The following is a 20526-nucleotide window of genomic DNA, read 5'->3' on the forward strand; positions in this document are numbered from 1 at the left end:
ACAGGAGAGGCAGAGGCAGTGTGAGAGAGAGGGGGGTGGGGGAGGTGAATGAAGTAAGGAGACTGAAGATGAATGAAACACGGGAAAAGAAAGAGAGAGAGAGAGAGAGAGAGAGAGAGAGAGAGAGAGAGAAGCAGAGGTGGTAACGGCGGAAAAACAGCACTGGTGAGGGAGCTGAAGGAAATAAGCAATGTAACTGTGAGAAACAGATGGTACTGCTTTTGCTTCACAGTGCCTCCATATAGATGTTGTACTTGTTATGAGAAATTATGCAACCATTTGGGGCCAACTTGTTGCGTCTTCAGGGTTAAAGCCACACATCAACACAGAAAACGCTATTTTGATTTAAAGTTATCATTCGTCTATAACAGAGCCACCGAGAATGAAAGGGCGAAGGAAAGAGAAGAACAGGGTTGAAAGAGAAGGAGAGAGAATCAGAGGCAGCCAAGGAGAGTGGGTAAGAGGAAAACGAGGGGGAAGGACTTGGGAATAATGAAGTTTAATGCCAGAATAGGGTGTTAGTAGTGATGGGGTGGGCTGGTGGTGGTGGAAAGGGAATGAACTGGTGATTGTAAATGGGTGGTAGAGGGGCGGTGACTGGATAATCGGGTCTGATGTTTGTAAATGAGTGGTAGAGGTTCAGTGACTGGATAATAGGGACTGGTGATTGCAAAGGGATATAGATTGATGGTGACGGGATAATAGCGATTGATAGTAATAGGTTGTACAGGGTCAGTGACTGGGTAATAGGGGATTGGTGATTGTAAATGAGCAGTAGAGGAGAGGTGACTGGGTAAAAAAGATTCTGACTGTTATACCTTCTTCAATAGGAAAGGGTTCCCTAAGGTGAATTTAATCGTACGAGGAAGCAAGAGGCAACCAAAAATGTACCATTTTCCTGAAAGAAGTAATAAAGATTTCTTTCCCTTAACTACTTTACCCTAGCGCATTTATTTTAACCTGACGAAGATCTCTAGTCATTTTAACCTCTGCTGATAACCAAGTGTACAGGTAGCCATACTGTACTGGAGTGTCGATTAATGATAAACTAAGAATATTCATTCCTGCATTATTTCTATGGATCATCGAATTCCTTGCAGCCACAACTTTGTACTGAACTTGTGGGAGTGTCCCGTTTCCGTCAGCTGAAAGCAAACCGGCTATAGAATGATGTGTTTTCTGTTATATTCACGTTAGCGAATTGGCAGTGATCCAGTGCAAGGGATACTTCTGACAGTGAAGGAGTTAAATATGGCTCTATCTAAATTCTTATTCAAAAAGTTTCTACCAAGACAAATAAAATTCGTTTGAGGATAACATGAATATAATGAAAAATATCTGATCACAGTGACAGATTTAACCAGAAGTCTAAACCTCTAAGCTTATTAAAAGTGGCTGGTGTTAGAAGTAATGTACTAAATCAAAAGGTGTCACGTACTGGAAGGGTTACATGGAAAGGAGCTGTAACTATGGAGAGTGTCGATACGTGCGTACTGGGACTCACACTACTTTTAGCTGGAGATGAAAAGTGAGCATGAATAAGCTGGTTGGCCGTATTAGTAATGGCGCCGTGAGTTGGTAGATGTGAGCTGATGGAGTGACGATGATTAGGTTATCCGTGGTTCTGACTGCGTTACTGACGAATTGTGATGGTACTTAAACTGGAAACTGAATCGAGGTTTTCGTAACAATGGTGTGGGCTGGGGTTAAGAAGAGAAAGACTTGATTATTGAGAGTTGGTGCGGTGGCATTGTTGAGGGGTTTCTGATCGTACCGCCTAAGAAGAATTGTGAATGTGATTAAATTGGAAGGAGGTTTTCGTAGTGATGGGTTGGGTTGGGTCTGGAAAGCGAATGAATTGGTGGTTGTGAAAGGAATGGCGTGATTAACGGAGGACAAGTGGTAGTAGTGATGGAGGACTGTTGGGCTGGAAAGAAAATGTGTTAATGGCTGATTGGTGGAGTGGCGGTGATGAGGTGATCAGGTGTTAGCAGCGATGTGGGGGATTGGGGATGGAAAATTGGTTGGTGGTAGTAAGTGGAATGACGGTGATAAGGTAGTCAAGGGATTGGATTAAGTTGAGAAGAATTGGCTGTGCTTATATTGGATGGCGGTGTTATCATTGCTGGAGTACATTGGGGTTGGGAAGCAGTGGATTGTTGGTTGTGAGATAGGGTAATGGTGGTGGTAGAGTGATAATAGGTCCTGACTATTAACTTAGAAATGTGATTCTGATTAGGCTTGATGATGGTGCTGGTTATGATGGCGTGGGCTGGATGTGGTGAGGTTGATGTCTGTGAACTGGCTGTAAAGTGATGTGATACTAGTGACTGGGTGATGATGGGTGATGACTGCGTTGATAGAAAGGCGTGACTGTGATTAGGTTGGATGACGGCGCTTGTAGTCTATCGGTGGGTTGGATTCAGGAAGAAAATAGGCTAGTGATTGTATGTAGCTGGGATGGCGTTGGTGGGATAATGAGGGGATTGGACTGGGTTGATTGGAGAGGGGTAGGATTGTGATTAGATGGAAGTAGTGATACGGGATTCAGACTGTGTTTATTACTGCCAGTTTTTATTGGGAAAGAATTAGGTGGGATGATGGACATGAATAAAATGAATAACGAGGGTGAATAAGTAACCTGATACTACTGGTACACGTGGAATCAAGAATGTGTATGAAGCGAAGGAAGAATGTGCATAAAATTAAAAAGTGAATGGATGTGGCAATGAGGCTAAGTGAAGAGTGCGAAGAAAATAAGTAAATGCGATGATAAATGAATGAGTGAATGGGGCAATGAGGAACTATGAATGGGGTGATGAAAAAACGCAAATGGGCTGAGGTAAGTGTATACTGTATGTGAAACGAAAAGATTGTGTGAATAGAGTGATAAGTGACTATATGGGACGAAGAGAAATAGGAGTGATAAGTCTGTACTGAGATGGTGAGACGAAGTGTATAGGAAGTTGAAGGAAAAATGAGTTATGAGAATTGGTGTGTGTGTCTCTTAGGGTGAGTTTGAAAGATGAGAAAAGTGAGTTTGTTGAATTATGTGAGTGAGTAAAGTATGCGCGATCATTAAGTAGGTGAAAGAAGAACCGAATTTGAGCAAAGGGAAGGAAGTAGAGTTGAGCGATGTGAAAGACGTGAAGATGTGAAGGAAGTGAGTGGTGCTAAGGAAGAGAATGAGTGATATGATGAAGTACGTAAGTGATGTGAAGAAAATGAGTGGGTGATGAGAAAAAAGTTATTTAGTGAAGGGAGTGGGTGAATGTGGTAAAGGAAGTGATTGTTAATGAAGAAACTGAGTGAAGTGAAAGAAGTGACAATGAGTGATATGAGGAAGTAAGTGATGTGAAAAAATGAGTGAGTGATGTGAAGGAACTGAGTGAGCGAAGGAAGTGGCTGAGGTGAAGAAGTGAGTAAAGTGAAGAAGGTGAGTGAGTTGATGGAAGTGAGTGAGTGAGGTGAAGAATGTGCGTGTCTGATGTGATGGAAATGTGTGTGAGGTGTAGGAAGTGAATGTGTGTGATGAAGGAAGGGTGTGATGTGAAGGAAGTGAGTGAATGAGGAGAAGAAATTTATTCATACTAAGGATGTGAATGTGAGGTTATTGATGTTGTTGAGAAACTCCGGATGTATGGTTACTCCCCAGCGTTATAAATGGTTGCGTTGGCTACAAGAATCCGTTGTGCTTATCATTCAGTGTAAAGCCACCTGAAATGGAAGGATGAGTAATGAAAAGCAACAGAAAGGGTAAGGGAAACAGGAAGAGAATGGAACAGACAAGAAAAATAGTGATAAAGGTGGAGGAAGAGTAGGCATCGCTAAATGAAATGAGATGATTGCTCGCCAATACATAAAACTCGAGTATAAGGTGAAAGAAGTGAGCGAGTGAAACAAAAAGAATGAATGTTTGAGTAAAAGAAGTGAATGTGTGAAGTGAAGGAATTGATTTTGTAAGATGTAGGAAATGAACAAGTGTGCGAGGCAAGTGAGTGAGGGCGTGTTATGACGAAGGTGAAGTTGTGGTAGGTAGGAATGAAGCAATACTGTATATTGAAAGGAGGAATACCAGTGATAAAAGGCTGGTAGTGATGAAGGAGTGATGTAAATGAGAGAGACGTGCTTTAAGGGTGGGAGAGTGAGGTGATGATTACAATGCTCGTGGCCGTAACTCCTCATAACAGGATGGCGTCTGAATTATTTGAACCTGGCGACCACAAGACAGTCTCATTCAGCTTAGCATAGACTTCTCCTCGCGAAAGGATCGAAAACAATCTCCACTGAAGTGTGATAGCGCCTTTTCATATATATTTCATATTACTACATAATATTATTCCTCATTATGTATATATTTAGATATATTACGTTCCATTATTGATTATACAGTAATATATATATCTATATCTATCTATCTATCTATCTATCTATCTATATATATAGAGAGAGAGAGAGAGAGAGAGAGATAGAGAGAGAGAGAGATACAGATAGATAGATAGATAAATAGGTACACACACACACACACACACACACACACACACACACACACACACACACACACACACACACACACACACACACACACACACACACACACACACACACACACACACACACACACACACGGTATTTGGCTGTATTGTATGCTGGAGTGAAAACTTGGAAAGTTTGATTGAAGAATGAAAAAAAAAAAAAACTGTGGTTCATTTTATCTGGTGTTTTTTTTAAGCTTCTTACACTGACATCTTTTCCTATTCCTTCTGCCATTACCCAGTCCATGAACACCCTGTTAAACCTGGCTGTAATGTTGATAGTCGTGCGTTAAGTGTTACTCCATGCTGGGATACAAGAAACGTCAACATTATTTTCGAATAAAAATTTTCATATAAACTCTCAGACATCATTCTCACCTTCTGAACAGCTGCCCCTAACTATCATATCTCTTATTGGTATGCATATCCACTTCTGTGAAGTTTATATTCTCTTTTACAACCCTCAGTTCCGAATCTCTGCCTCACATGAGTTTTTATTTCACTTACATTCTACCTTTTCTTCCTCACTCAAATCTCTCCTTCCCATGCACTCCCGCTTCTCTCTAACACAAGCCAATTTTCGTCACACTTACATATGTCTCGTCCTTTCTCTTATTACCGTCTTCCTCTTCTAAAGCTCAGGGGTTGCATTCTCGTTGGATTAGGAAATTTCTTTAGCCATCTTCTCATCAGCTAATTTCTTTGCAGGGCATTCGTTTTTACGTTATTTAGCTGCTTGACTGAGGTGACGTCTTCCATACATTACTTTTGCTGTTTTCACATGATCATATACGAAGTGAGATAGATATTTTTGGTCTGAGGATTTAATTGTAGTCTTCATTAAACATTTCACATCTTGAGGGCATGCCTTAGTTGAAGAAAATTGTCTGTTGGTGCTCTGACTGAAATGACAAATACGTGTAGTGAAAGGGATAAGTAAACAATGATGGTGATAAAAGGTTATGGGTTCTCTATTACAGAACAGTAAGGTGTAATATGTAAAAAAAAAAATGCAAGGAAGAGGTGTCAGGGAGTTGCCAAAGCCCTAAAGAATCTATCTTTCTGTCTGTCCTCCCTCCACCATTGTCTGTCCCTGATTAACTCTCGGCTTTCTACCACAACACTGAGGCCGGCATTCTCGCTGGGTAAGGAGGCTCCCTGACACTTTTTTCCTTAACGTTTTATTGTCCAGACTACCCACTGATATCTTGTTTTTTAATTCTTACATCTTTTTACTGAGGACATAGATTTCATGAGTAACACACAAGAATATAGTCACGGAGCAGAATCAGGGAAATAAACCGGTAAGAAAGAGGTGTTAGTAGCCTTCCAAACCACACCAACATACCACCCTGAAACACTCACTTCCTTATATCACCTAAGAACCTCTTCCCCTAAACCCTTTCAGTCAGATGATGTGTTCTGTTTTCTTTCCTACCACCAGACATTTTTATTCAGTTAGGAAGGACCTCTAGCGACGAAATAGTTAATGAAGCCCATATCTAACCCCTGCAGTAGAGATGTCGGTATTCCCCACGCTTACGGCAGCTCCCTAACACCTTTTCCTTAGCGATTTATATTATATACTACACTTTTCTGCTCTCTAATATGTTGTCTGTTTCCTTTTTAACATGACGATAGAAAGCAAAAATAAAATATAAGGGATTAATAACGATCTCTATGCAAAGGATAAACTGGTAAGAAAAATGTGATAGGGAACCAAATTTACCGTCGGGAATGCGACCCCAAGTCTCACCTGTTATATAAAATGGACTGGAGATGGCAAAAATAAAATAGATAACTCTCTCTCTCTCTTTCTCTTTCTCTCTCTCTCTCTCTCTCTCTCTCTCTCTCTCTCTCTCTCTCTCTCTCTCTCGCAACCACCCTCCACACCACCACCCTCTCCCCTCCAGCACCCGACAATTTCATAACCGGTTTCCCTACAACAGATACCGCCTTGTTACCGCTTCAGTCCTTTCTCCTCCCTTTTTCCATTCTTTACAGCGTTTTTTAAAGTTCCTTCTGGGGCTGTTTACGCTAAAATCGGATAATTGTTCTCTTCATCCTAAGTGTTTTCTCCATTCTGTTTTTTCCATCCCAAGTGGTCTCTCCATCTAAAGTGTTCTCTCCATCCTCGGTGTTCTCTCCAGCCTAAGTGTTTTCTCCATCTTAGGTGTTTTCACCATCTTAAGTGTTCTCTCCATTCTAAGTGTTTTCACCATCCTAAGCGATCTTTTCATCGTAAGTGTTCTCTCCATCCTTACTTTTCTCCTTGCCTGTCTAAAAAATACATCCCAGTCCTTCATCCCTCCCTCCTTTCCAGTGAATTTAATTGCTTTCCCTTACAGTTCACAAGACCAGAACACTAACAGAAGACGTACATCCGCCAAGGGAACACTTTGACATTTATCATATTGTTCTGTGACCTTGACCTTGACCCTCGACCTTTTCCAGTTAAAATTTAATCACTTCTGACGAACTTCAATCACTGGTCCAAATCTGATGCAAATCCATCTAATAGTTCCTAATAGTGTTTTTTTTTTTTTTTTCGTGATTTCGCCAAAACAGATACAGACTTACAGACAGACACAAGTAAGTAAACAGCCTGAGTCAAAAGCATAGCCCCTTTGACGAAGGTAATAAGTGAATGTTAACTCCTGGCAAAATTCCTCCTTTTTGCTCATCCCGAGACTACATCACAGTTCCCTTTGCTTTCCACTAATCCATAATTTCTTTCCGTGGATCTTTAAAGTAAACGGAGTAAGTATATACCTTTTTTTGCCCCACCTTCTATTTCGGCTGGCTTTACCTTCCTCCGTCAGTCTCCCTCTGCCCCAGTGCATTTCCGCATAGTTCTTTTCTAAACCTACATGCCTCCCTCCCTCTACATCACACTTCGCTTCCTCTATTTCCCTCCCTCACATCCTTCTTTCCTTCCTTTCCTCTTTCCCACCTTTACATTTCTCTCCCTCGATTCCTTTCTAACACTCGTATTTTCCTCCTTCCCTCTCACTTCGATCACATGCTTTCCAATCGCTACCTATCTTCCTCCTCCTGTCATTAGCTACCTGCCTTTTTCATCCCATCCCTACACCTCCAGTCGCCATCTCGCCTCCCTTTTTCTCCCACAGCCCTCTTCCCCCCTCCCCAGCGGGTTTGTAATTTCTTGCTTTGGCTCCCCACAGTAGAAAAAGTTCGTGTTCTGTCCTTTCCTACATTCCGCCCCTTCCTGCTTCCCTCTTTGTCTCTTCCCTTTTCCTTATTTCCCATTTTGTGTATTGTGCCGCCATACATGTTATAATTCGTCCACCTTAACATGGCTGAGATTTTCGTCCTTCTTGTAGTTTTTCTCGTAGATTATTGGTAGAAGAAGACATTAGTACTGATCTACATAATTTTCGTAGCACTTCTTTATGCCAAGCATCATATTCTACTATTAATCTCTAGTTGCAATTCAGACTTTACTAGAGCGAAATTGTTCTTTTAGGCTAAGTTAAAATGGCTAGAATATAAGGCCGCGTTTCCTCTTACTCTAGCTATATAATTTTCATTTCACTGTTCGGCACAATAAAGTAAACGCGTCCACCCATGCTTGCCTGCCTTCCCCCTTCATCCCATCCCTACCAGCCTGCGTGTGTGCCACCATTTTTCATAATCCCACAAGTTTCCTGTCTCTCCCGGAAGTGGTTTATGATATGTTTCTAATTTTCGTACAGTAAAGGAAGAGTGTTCACCTCTAATTAAACCCTGAGAGTATTTTCTTATGAGAGAGTCGAAGCATAAAGTATTAAGCCAGTTGCCACGCTGACGTTTCTGAAATGTGGACAAAGCATTGTGAGTACGGAGCTCTGTGATATAAACGCAGATATTTTCATTGGTATTTTTTAGTATTCTATATTGTTTTTTAGTATTCTCTATTGTTTAATATTTACATGGATGGTGTTGTAAGGGAGGTGAATGCAAGAGTTTTAGGTGGAGGTCTGAGTCTGGTGAATGTTGATGGTGGAGAGTGGAATCTGAAGCAGCTGCTGTTTGCAGATGATACTGCACTGGTGGCTGATTCAGAGGAGAGATTGAGACAGTTGGTAGAGGAGTTTGGAAGGGTGTGTGAAAGGAGGAAATTGAAAGTAAATGAGAATAAGAGTAAAGTGATGAAGTGTAAGAGGTTGGTAGATGGTAGGAGGATGAATATAGTTTTGAATGGCGAGTTGCTTGAGGAGGTTGAGTGTTTTAAATATCTAGGGTCACATGTTGCTGTGGATGGAAGAATAGATGCAGAAGTGAAGTTTAGAATAAATGAAGTAGGAAAGGTGCTGGGAGGAATGAAAAAAGTGTTTAGATGTCGTTCGCTTAGAATGGATGTAAAGAGAAGGCTGTATGAGGGTGTTGTGGTACCGACTGCATTGTATGGGGCTGAAACATGGAATATGGGTGTAGCAGAGAGGAAAAGTTTGTATGTAATGGAGATGAGGTGTCTGAGGAGTATGTGTGGAGTGACGCGTATGAATCGAGTGCGTAATGATGAAGTGCTAAGGAGAACTGGAGTTGTTCGGGAGATGGCTGGTAGAGTTGAGCAGAGGGTGTTGCGATAGTTTGGGCATATGGAGAGAATGGATAATGACCGATTGGTGAAAAAGATAACTAGATCTGATGTGAGAGGTGTAAGGCTGAAAGGAAGACCTCGAATAGGATGGATGGACAGTGTGAAGAGAGCGCTGGATGCGAGAGGGATGTCTGTTGAGCAAGGAAGAGTGGCTGTGCGTGACAGAAATAAATGGAGAGAAATTGTGAATGAATAAGTGATGACGCAGCCCTGAGGGGATATTCTCCCGCATTTGGTCTGATCAGCTAGTCAGGTCAGGTGCGGGTAAGGGGATGGGTCTGTTATGATGTGGCAGGGGTAAACCAGTTCTGCTGTCGGGCCCTGCTGCGGATGTCACTGATTGCATTGCTCAGTTGACCCTTGTGCGGTGTGGTGCGGTGAGGATCTGTCCGTTCTCCCCTTTGGGGCTAAGATGCGAATGAATGTGTTTGAATGGATGAGTAAATGGGGAGTGTGTCGTCCTGTCTCGGCTACCTCCCTTTCCTTGGGGGAAGCAGCCTAGGTATATAGATAGATAGATATTACCTTTAATGACACTATGCTGAATGCTATGTAGTCTGAGGTACCAGCTTCACAGATCTAATAGTATTTGAGGATATCGTTCATTTTCGTGTCCATCACTTTTCCAATGGTACTTTGTCTTCGGGGTTCCTCAGAGTAAGGTAAGTGAATATTTTCATACTGTTTGCTTTCCTCCTCCAGCCTTCCCATATTAACCTCTCATGACCTTTCTTTCTAAATTTCAATAATGCATAACTTATTTTAGCGGCGCCTCACAGTATATAGTTCCCTTTTCCACTCCTGCCTACAGTACCAGTCCCCTTACTCGATCCCGTCTCCAAATCTTTCTTTTATTCCTATCTTTCTATGACGTCGTAGTGTTTGGTGGATTATCAAGGCAAAGGAAATACCTTGTCCCCTATCCAATCACACATCTCTGTCCTACATAATATTATTTCTAACATGTACGTTACCCCCTGCCCTATCCTATATCCCAGTCCTACGCCCCTATCTTTGTGTCAAGTCATAGTTTGTTTTCACTGCCCTTCACTGTAAAGTAAGTTCATTTATAGCCCAGTTCCTCCTCTCTGCTTCAGCCCAAAGTGCATTCCGTCCCTTTCTATATACTCCCTTCAGTCCAGTCTTAAATTTTAGTTTCACGTTCCAGTCCCCCTTCTCTTCTCCTTCTCTTTCCAATTATTTACATTTTTTACGGGGATTTTCGCAGCAAAATAACAGTTTTCTTCTGCCTCTACCTATTATCAGACCCACCCTCGCCTCCTGTTTCAGCTCCTCCCCATCACTTACCTCTGACTTCCTCTATGTGTCAATTAATATTCCAGTTCCACGCTAAAACCTACAATACATCACAATCCCACTTCCCTAACCACTTTTTTACTACCGACTTGATATAATTTTCCACGACTTCTTGTGGTAAAATAAGCGAATCTTCCCTTCTGCTATCGTCTATTCCTTCCTCGTTTTGCTCTCCTTTCCTCGGTCCATAAAATAATCCATCCAGTTCCTTGTCTCTTCTCCCTAGCTTTCTTGCAATTTACAGCTTCTTTCCTCAGCTCCTTACGATGAAATAAGTAAATCATCCGCCCCGGCCAACCTTCCTCCTTCATCATATACCCATAACGCATCCCAGTTCCACGCCCCTCTCTTTCTACAGGCTCATAATTTCTTTCCGCGGATTCTCACAGTAAAATAAGTGGGCTGTCGCTCCTCCCTTCCTTCCTCTTTTAACTTTCTCAACCAGAGGACGTAATTATATATCATTTTCGATGCTGCCAGGCGATTTTATAGAGCTAAGGAGAGACGAATTTTAGTGGAGGGCGTATTGAAGGCATTATATAACTCCTCCCTGTCGAAAGAAAAATCTAAACTGAGCTAAATAGTGAGAAGATAACAATTAAAATACTGCTGATAGTGCTTCATTGGACTGGAAGGGCTAACTCATCCTTCCTCTGCCTCCCTATCTGTGTGACTTGATACGTCCCTGGTCCACGCTACTTTCTTTCCAGCGATACGTAATTTCTTTTCTCAGCTCCTCGCAGGAAAATAGAGTCCTCCACCCCAGGCATCAGTGCCCCTCCCTCCCCACCTCCGCTTGTCTGGGTGTGCCACAGTCCCTCCCAACCCGCTATTGCATCCCTCTTTTCTCCCTTCCCCCTCCATTTCCCCCTCCTACTAGTCCTGTTCCTCCCTTTCCTCCTCCAGTGCATTACAATTTCATTCCAGTGTTTCTCAGCGCCGTGGGACTCGGTTAGCCTCCACGGTCTGTCTGTCTCTCTGCCTGTCTGTCTGTCTATCGTCCTTCCTACACTCAGCCACTCACCTCTTAAACAGTAACCGTAATGTCGGAACCTCAACTTTGTTTCTTGTCCTGGGGCCAAATTGAGGCCGTGATTCAATTTTCCGTCGAGATCTAATTTTCATAGTAATTTGCATAATCGGTGTACAAAGCGCCAGGGAAGTGTCGAAGTTGCTGGTGAAATTGAATCTTGGCTGTAGGGTGTGGGATGCGCCCCTCTGCCCGCCCAGGCCCAGGCACAGGCATTACCAAGGGAGTCGGGTTTCGGAGGCGGCGCTCCATTTTTTGGCGGTGTTTTATTTGTGATGTGACGCTGCATGGCGGCTGAGGGCAGGGTGCTGGGTGGGTTGTAGGGGGGGAGTGGATGGGATAGTGTGGAGGGCGGAGAAGGAGAGGTGTTAATGGAGGGGAATAGAGAGGTAGGGGAGAGACTTGTTTGAGGGCAGGATGCTGAGGGGGTTGTGGGAGGGGGGTGGTGGAGTGAATGGGATATGGTGGAGGGTGGACAGGGAAAAGTGTTAATGGAGGGGAATAGAGAGATAGGAAGAAGGGGAGAGACTTAGTGAGGGCAGGGTCTGGGAGGGTTGTGGGGGGGAGTGGTAAGGATAGGGTGGAGGGTGGAGAGGCAGAGATGTTAATGGAGGGGAATAGAGAGGTAGGAAGAAGAGGAGAGGTTTAGTGAGGGCAGGGAGCTGGGAGGGTTGGCAGGGTGGGTGGATGCAAGTGGAAGGAGAGGGAGAGGTGGATGTGGAGGGGAATGGAGAGGCAAGTGGTAGGGTAGAGGCTTAAGGACGAGAGAAAGAGTAGGGAAGAGGAGGAGAAGGAGAGATGGAATGGAAAGGGAGAGAGGAGGAGGAAGTAAGATTGAAGGAAAGATATAAATGAGAGGGGAGAGAAAGGAGGAAGAGGTAAGGATGATGGGTTGAGTGGGGAAATGTAAAAAGAGGGAGAGGAAGAGTGGGTTATGTGGGAAGGGGAGGCAGAGAGAGTGATAGAAATGGAGGGGAAGGGGAAAGGCTCTGGAGGGCAGGGTCGGAGTGAGAAAGGAAGGGAAGAGGAGAAAGAAGGGGGAGAAAGAGCGAGGTGAGAGGAGAGAGAGAGAGAGAGAGAGAGAGAGAGAGAGGGGGGGTGCGTGAATAAGTAGGGGTGAGGCTTGAGAGAGAAGAGGAAATGGTAGAAAAGGGGGAGAAAGGGATGGCTGGGTGAGTGGGGAAGGGGAGGGAGAGGGTATCTGGAGGGTTGAATTGGAGGGGATGGTGAGAGGAGGGTGAGGCAAAGATGGTAAGAAGGACAGGGAAATGTGGAATTGGAGGGGGAGAAAGAGGGAGGAGGTAAGAGTGAGGATGAGAGAAGTGGAAATTGGGATGAGTGGGGAATGGGAGGTAAAGAGTGGAAAGAGAGAGGGAGAGGTGGTGATAGACGAAGGGAGAGAGGGTGAAAAGGTGGCGAAAGGGCTGAGAGTGGAAGGAGAAAAGAAGGAAGACCAGGGGAGTGGTTTTGAGAGGAACAGAGAGAGGCTGCGAGGAACTGCAAAAGGAGAGACAGCGGAACGAGGAACAGGAAAGAGAAGTGAGGAGGACTGAGAGGGGGGGAGGGGAGAGACTGGATAGATAGGGTGGACAGGGTGTAAAGGGAGGGAAAAAGGAATAGGGAAAAAGCAGGGGTAGAGAGAGGAAGGAAAATAATGGAAAGGAATAAGTTCAGGAGTGGGAGGAGGAGGATGGAAAAGAAAGGGATTAGAGAAGCAGGGGAAAAGGAAGAAAGGTCTGAGGTAGGGTGGATGGAGAGAGAGAGAGAGAGAGAGAGAGAGAGAGAGAGAGAGAGAGAGAGAGAGAAGGGGAGGGGGGAGGGGAGGGGGAGTAGGAGGGAGAGAGAGAAATGAAAGATGAAAAAGGAGGGAAAGAAAGGTAGGGAAAACGTAATGAAGGTGGGGAGGTGGTGAAAAGCAGAATAAAAGGGAGTGAAATGGGGAAATGGAGAGGAAATGGAAGAGGAAGGATGAAAGGGAGGGGTGAGAGAATGTTAGAGGGGTGGAAATGGTGCGAAAGGGGAGATGGAGAGAGGGGAATGAAGATAGAGAGAGTCGGAAGGGGAAGAGATCGGGGGAGGTAAAGCACAGAGAGGAGAGTGGTAGATAATGGAATGAAAGAACAGGAAGAGAGAAGGGAATGAAGATGGAATGGGAGGGAGAAAGGGAGGGTAGAGAAAGAGGAAGCACAGCGAGTAGAGAAGTGGGAAATGAAGTGAAAGGAAGAGAGAGGGGGAAATGAAGATGGAGTGGAGGGGTAGGAGAGGTGGAGGATGGGAAAAAGAGAAAGGGAAGAGGGAGGGAGAGAGGGGGGAAGGGAAACACAGGTCCTGGCCACTTTATGTATGAGCCGTCACTATTAATTATACTTTGGGGTTAAATTTCTGACCACCTTTTATGCAGTTGACTCGTAAATGTTGTTATTTCCACGCGTAATATGTTCGCCCAAACTAAAATGCGAAAGTCACTCATATGCTGGAATTATCGGTACTGTCCGCGAATCAGGGAATAATTTTGCCGTGGTTGGCGAGCTTTTGACGTGGTGTGGTGGGTGTGTGGGAGTGGGTCCAGTGAATATATAACTAAACTGGGCCCTCTGGTTGGTTCTCCCGGGGCTCTGTACTGGGAGGTCCGGAATAATGTTAAGTTGAACCCTTTGGCGGAGTCGGATTTCTCTCAGATGAACAAGGTCGTCTAATGCTGGTCTGAATAAAATACCCACCTCTCTCTCGGTCTATGGTCAGACACCTTAATCCCGAAGGTGGTGACCAATAAAATACGCCTTCTAAATTTTGTGACTGTGAACTGTGAAAATCTGAACCCCTTGTCTCTTAGGATATCTTTCAGCTGTACAAAATCGTCTTGAGCTATTCGAATTAAAATACCTGAAAAACACCCTGAATGCAAGGAGCTCGTGAACAGTGCTAGGTTTAACCCTTTCAGCTCGAGTACGTAATTTTTTATTGGTGCTAGTACCAGACATTGCTAATCAGTTTTAGTGATGACCTCTTCTGGCGATAGGGCTAATGAACGATGTATCTAACTCTCCCATTTTTCAGACTTTTTTTTTTTTTCAGACTCTTTTTAAATCGTCTAGAGACAACAAGAGCAAAGAAAACACTGCGCCATGATACTGAAGACGCCCTTTGCCCGCTATGATTTCTCTTTGTTGAAACCATTGAGATTAAACCACTGCTAAGAATTTGCTATGGCGAAGGAAATCGTCTGGTTTAGCCGAAATACGGTCTCTAAAAAATCCTGACTTGCGAGACCATTAATTTTGCTAAGTTTAAGGGTCTGCCAGCTAGTATTTCTGTCCATGTAACCAAAGCTTCTGTGAATACAAGAGGATTAATCAAGACGACTCTAGGTATAAGGGTTTTCGTTGTTTTAATTACTGGGATTTCTCTCTCGTCTGAACTGCTTTGTGTGATGCTACTCGAAATACGCGTATCATAATGAAAACCGTCCCCAACGGTGGCAAAACACCTGGATGTGGTATCTGGGCAAACTAATCTGAACTATGCAACACATTACTCGGGAGTGGATATATGCTTTTTCTTTTCTTTGAGGGAGGGGGGGGGGGGGAGAGGGTGGAATTCCTAGAAAGCTGAACATGTGAAGGTGTGTGGCGCGTCTGAGGATTGATGGGCCTCAGGGGAAAAAAAGTGTCAAATCTGTATCTAGAGCCGGAAATAGAGAGAGAGAAAAAAAAAAAATGGTGGATTTAACATACAGCCTAGTGGGCGTTTAAACTTGATCTAATGGAGTACAAACCCTGCCTATTGCCATGGTGATGACCCTCAACGGAAGCTTTACACAAACCAAGTCATAAATAACAGTCACTTACATCACCCCATGAGAGGTACACGGGCCAGAAGCTGGATAAATGATCGGCTTACGTCCATGGTGGCATTACATGATCATATTACCTGAAGACTTTGAATGTTATTATAACTGGTGCGCAAAGTATATGTTCTTCACCCTTCAATGTACTGCATTTTCTCAGACTTGGTGAATAGAGTTCCCTAACACCTTTCACCTTAATTGATGGAGATGTGTAGCCGGATTGGAGGGTCAGTTTAACTAATAACCAAGGAGACTCTTCTAACTCATAACTAAGGTTATTCGAATTTCATGTACCCTCGGCTTTGTATTAAAGTTGTGGGACTGGCCCAATTCCGTCAGCTGGAAGCACAGCAAAATTGTGTAGCCCACTTTATGAATACTGAGTGGGAAAAATGAACGATACCATAGTCAGCCATAAAGCGCTTTTTATAACGTTACCAGTTGCTATGACAACGGATTCTCCTGGAACCTTAGCCTGGAGAAATGTTGCATCTTACCCACTCCCAGTGTGCTGTGGACTGGAAACAAACCGACTAAGACTACCAATCGTTTCCAGTCACGGGATTATTGTAACTTAATTCATTTGTCGATTATATTCTTTTAATGCTTCTGTCAGATGTTGTACCTTGTAATTCTGTTTTGCTATTACCATATGATTTTATTTAGGTTCTGAAAGCGTCCTAGTAGTGAAGGGATTACTGAAGGCTATATCTAATCCTTCTGTTTTGAAAAGTCTGTCCTAGGCTGCATGACATCATCGTGTATTCGTAACATATGAGGATAGGAATACGAGTATATTAGCAATGCATGTGTTTACTGGGACTTACTTGATTAAAATTACAGTATGTGAATTAATAGCACAGGACTGAATTAATTGTGTACTGTATTCCTAGATAAGCCCTTCACTACGAGGCGTCCATCCTAAGGTCATAAAACCATCTGTGGGTAGCAAGAACAAAGTAAAATTTCATCGTACTGAATGGATACGTAGTGAATCTGTCTCGCTCCTTCATAATAATAGGTTAGTCCCGTGCTGAATAAAATCGTATATTGGTGGCAAGCACAAAATAGAGAGGTGTTATTGTACTGTAGGTGTTGAAAATACAATTACCTATGATGGATTGTAACCTCTTGACTCTCTAAGGTTCCTCCAAGTCAATTAAAACCATTTGACGTTGGCTGGTGTAAAGCGCAAGGTCCCTCATTCTTGGGTAAAGCGCATAGGCTAATCGAGATAGTCTTTAATATTTTTTTGAATGAAGCAATTTTCTGAAGCGTGGAAAATCGACGACACTGGCTATAGTAGCAGATAAAGCTCATATTCGGCAACCAAAGGGTTAAGTAATTTCGACAGATTAAAAAAAGATGCATTAGAGATAAGAGAATGACAGTCGTCCTTGAAAACAGCGTGTAGCACTGGCATTCTCTCTCTCTGCGTCTATTTGCTTATCTGTATATTTATTTATTTATCTCTCTGCATATCTACCTATCCGTCTCTCTGTCTATCTACCTATCTATCTATATATTTTATATGTCCGTCATTAGCCATTCATCAAATCATCTGTTTATACTGTACTTCTGCGTGCTGAACAGTATACAGAAACCACAAACGCCGCGCTAAGGTAGCCGGTTCGGAAAGGCATTATGGATAAGAGATCAATAGAAAGGTTAAGAAAGTGTATAGCATTGGCATTAATACATACATACATACATACATACTCGTACATACAAACATACTCCCTTACTCTCACTCTGCTTCAGTTCTTCCATCTCTGTCCCTGTCTCACAATACGATTGCTTTCTTGCTGTTAGTTCTCTCTCTCTCTCTCTCTCTCTCTCTCTGTGTTTGTGCATGTGCTTGTGCGTGGCTGCTTGTGTGTGTATGTGTGTGTGTGTGTGTGTGTGTGTGTGTGTGTGTGTGTGTGTGTGTGTGTGTGTGTGTGTGTGTGTGTGTGTGTGCGTGTGTGTAGCCAGGCAAGATTTTTTCCTGTAGGCAATCGAAGTTAAATGCAGTTGCTGCCTCTCTACTTTTGAGTTTCTGCTCGATGATTTCAGTGCATCGGAGTAATTTGTATTTGTTTTCAGGTGCATCAGGCCATTTTACCGATGCAATATCATCTGAGAAATCCACTGGTATCCCCCAAGCCCCAGGACATTTTCTCGTTATGGCAAGCTCCTTGAGTGGCACAGGGGAAGGGGAGGGGAGAGTAAAGTGGGATGCAGAACTTGGAGGTGCGAGAGAGAGGGGATGATATGAGAGGGGAGAGAGAGGGAGGGAGGGGGGGGGAAAGATTTAAGGGATGTGGGAAAGTGGGAGGGGAGATTATGGAATTGTGTGCTGGGGAGGTGGGGGGGATGAAAAGGGAAGAGGGACAAAGGGAAGGGAAACGATATGATGCAGTGAGAGAAGTGAAAAAGGAAATGTAGGGAGGAAATTATATGGAGGTGTGGGGTGGGGAAGTGATAAGTAAGAGGGAATCAGAGGGAAGGGAAACGCCACGAAGGAGTTTGGAGGTAATGGGGACTGGTGGGGAAGGATGGAGTGAGAAATATGACAGGGTCGGCAGGAAAAGGAAGGAAAAGAAAGGGTGAGGAGGTGAAGGAGCAGTGGGGGGGACAGAAGGATACAGACAAGAGTAAGAGAGGGATGGAGGAAAGGGGAACGATAGAAAGGAGTGAGGAAGTGAAAGGAGGGAGGGGGAGGGGCTGTTGTGGTAGGTGGGGGTCGGTGATGGTGTGGTTGGCGTCGATAAAGGCTCGTATAGCTCCCCCGGTGTTCAGATTCCGGCGATCAGACCCATTCGCAGGGATCAGTGCCCCCCGCAAGAGCACAGACGCTAAGCACTGCCTCGCCCCGCGGCCCATATCATTATACCCAGGCCACGCTGATTTTAGGAGCTGCTGTGTGGCTGGATTTTCGTGGATGATGCAGTTTGCCTCGGGTGTGGGAATGGCTGGGTGGAATGAAAATGCATGAGTTATATATCTCTTCTCTCGTCTTGAGATCCTGATGGGACGTTAAGACATACATGAACGTTCCTTCGCTTCTCCTGACACTCTCGTCGGTGGAGGTATGGATGCTTGAATAAGATATAGTGAGCAAAGTTGCGTATTGTCTCTAACAGGTGGATTAATAATATGCATCTCAGTCCACTACGTCACATTGAGGCGTCTGAATCTAATGATGAAAGAAAGAGTGGAGTGGAGGAAGAACTCTTGTAGTAGAGCGTAAAGTTCAGACATAAATTCTGAATCACTTCCATACCAAAAAATAGCGAAACTAGGAGCAGTCCGAGGCAAAACTTAACGGTGAGATCTTTGGACCGACTAAGATTTTCAAAATAGTATGTGTGTGTTAATCACTGAACCAAAATGTGGGATGTTTTTGTTGTATGTAGCTGTACGTAAGCTGTCTAGCCCATCTTAATCCCTTTAGCCGGAGGAGATCGTTTCTATTTTATTTTTACTGCTACTAGGCATTGTCATTCAGTTTATGAGAGCCACCTGGTAACGAAGGGGCACTGAAGCTTGTATCTAACCACTTCAACTCAAATAATTATCTTGAGCACAGTTGTTAGGACGTGGAAAGATTGAGAAAATTAACGTCCTCAGGCTGAGAGGTTGTGTACGTAGCTCTGCCAAATTAAGGTCAGTAGAGACTTTAACTGAGCTTATTTAGCACTTCAGTGGCGAATTATCTATTTTTTATAATTTATTTTCGCTAACGTCAGCCTATTTTTTTCCAGTGTGCTAGAGGAACATAAAGTATGGCAAGGGTACAATATTATCATTATCAGCGTTCTGACTGAGAACAGAAAACTTGGCATTTCACTGCATCTTACAACAGACGATTTCATTCAGCAAATAGAAACTTCCCCCAGCCAAGTGGTTTAGATGCAGGGCGTACACAATTTGTCTAAGCTGTCAAATCGTAGACTCCTAGATGCAACTCCTAAGCTGAAAAAAGTAGTTTGCCATTAACACGAATATATCATTATACTTTTTCACGTCCTGTAATGATTAGTGGAAACTTATTTTAACCCTTTAGCTTCAAATGATCAGTGGGTAGCTTGATAAGAAAGACTTCCTATAAAAATAAGTAGAAGAATAACTTTTTTTTTTTTTTTTTTTTTTTTGCGACATAGCAAATCGTTAGTGAAGAACATTTGCCAGCCGTGAAAATGACGACAGTTATATTGTCCTACATTCTATTAAAAAATAATGGTTCTTCATCTTCGACACATATAACAAATGAAGATGTCTGGCACATGTCAGGACTGCTGGGCTTCAGGGAACGAACATCCTAAATCTATACCCCGTGTAGAACATATAAAGAATTAAAACAATACAGGGCACATAGATCATAATGCTATTTACTGACCAACAACCGCAGAATGAGTTTATCTTCCCCTCTCTCACCACCCTAATACACAGCTTTAGCGCGGCACCGATCCCAGGCAATTTTATTACTGTGATGGAATTGCTCGTAATATCAAACGGTGCCATTACAGTGCCGCCCCAACTGGAATGTCTGCCAGAATATTCCATGGTTCGTCTTTCCTAGTGCTCACTGCTTTTTGTGGTCTTATTTTTCTGACCCATTTCACAAGGCTTGATGATGATAGTTGGTACTTTCCGTTGGTTGAGGTTCTTATTTCACTCCATTCATAGGTTGGAAAAGTGGCCAGAATGATGATGATGATGATGATGATGATGATTTCCTTTTTAGTTTGACATTAACCTTTAGCCAGCGTGCTGTGGAATATGCCTCACTACGTAGCAACACTCAGATAAACTGTCTTTCACTCTTAATTCTCTACCTGTCCCCACAACCTTTCTCTTTCTTTATTTTCTTTCCCCACCTTCACTTCTCTTATTCACCACCTCCCCTACTGCCAGCCAATAGTAGGCCTCTTCCTTTGTTAAATTCCCTAACCTAAACACTCCCTCCTAACCTTCTCCCTTCTCCACATCACTTCTACATGCTTACCCCACTTAACTTCCTCCTTCCCTTCTCATCCCCTTCTAAAATACTCCATCCCATCCTGTTAATCCCTCCAATCATCCTTCCTTACCTATGTCTTCCATATAACTCTCACCTCCTTTTAATCTGCCTCCCCCTTCCAATTCATCACTGCCTACCTCCCTACTGATTCCAGTCACCTCCATTCCCCTCCTTCTCTGTACAATTTCC

The sequence above is a fragment of the Coenobita brevimanus genome, chromosome 65 (assembly GCF_032717465.1).
Source record: "Coenobita brevimanus isolate Jiangsu-jjx chromosome 65, ASM3271746v2, whole genome shotgun sequence".
NCBI lineage: Eukaryota > Metazoa > Arthropoda > Malacostraca > Decapoda > Coenobitidae > Coenobita > Coenobita brevimanus.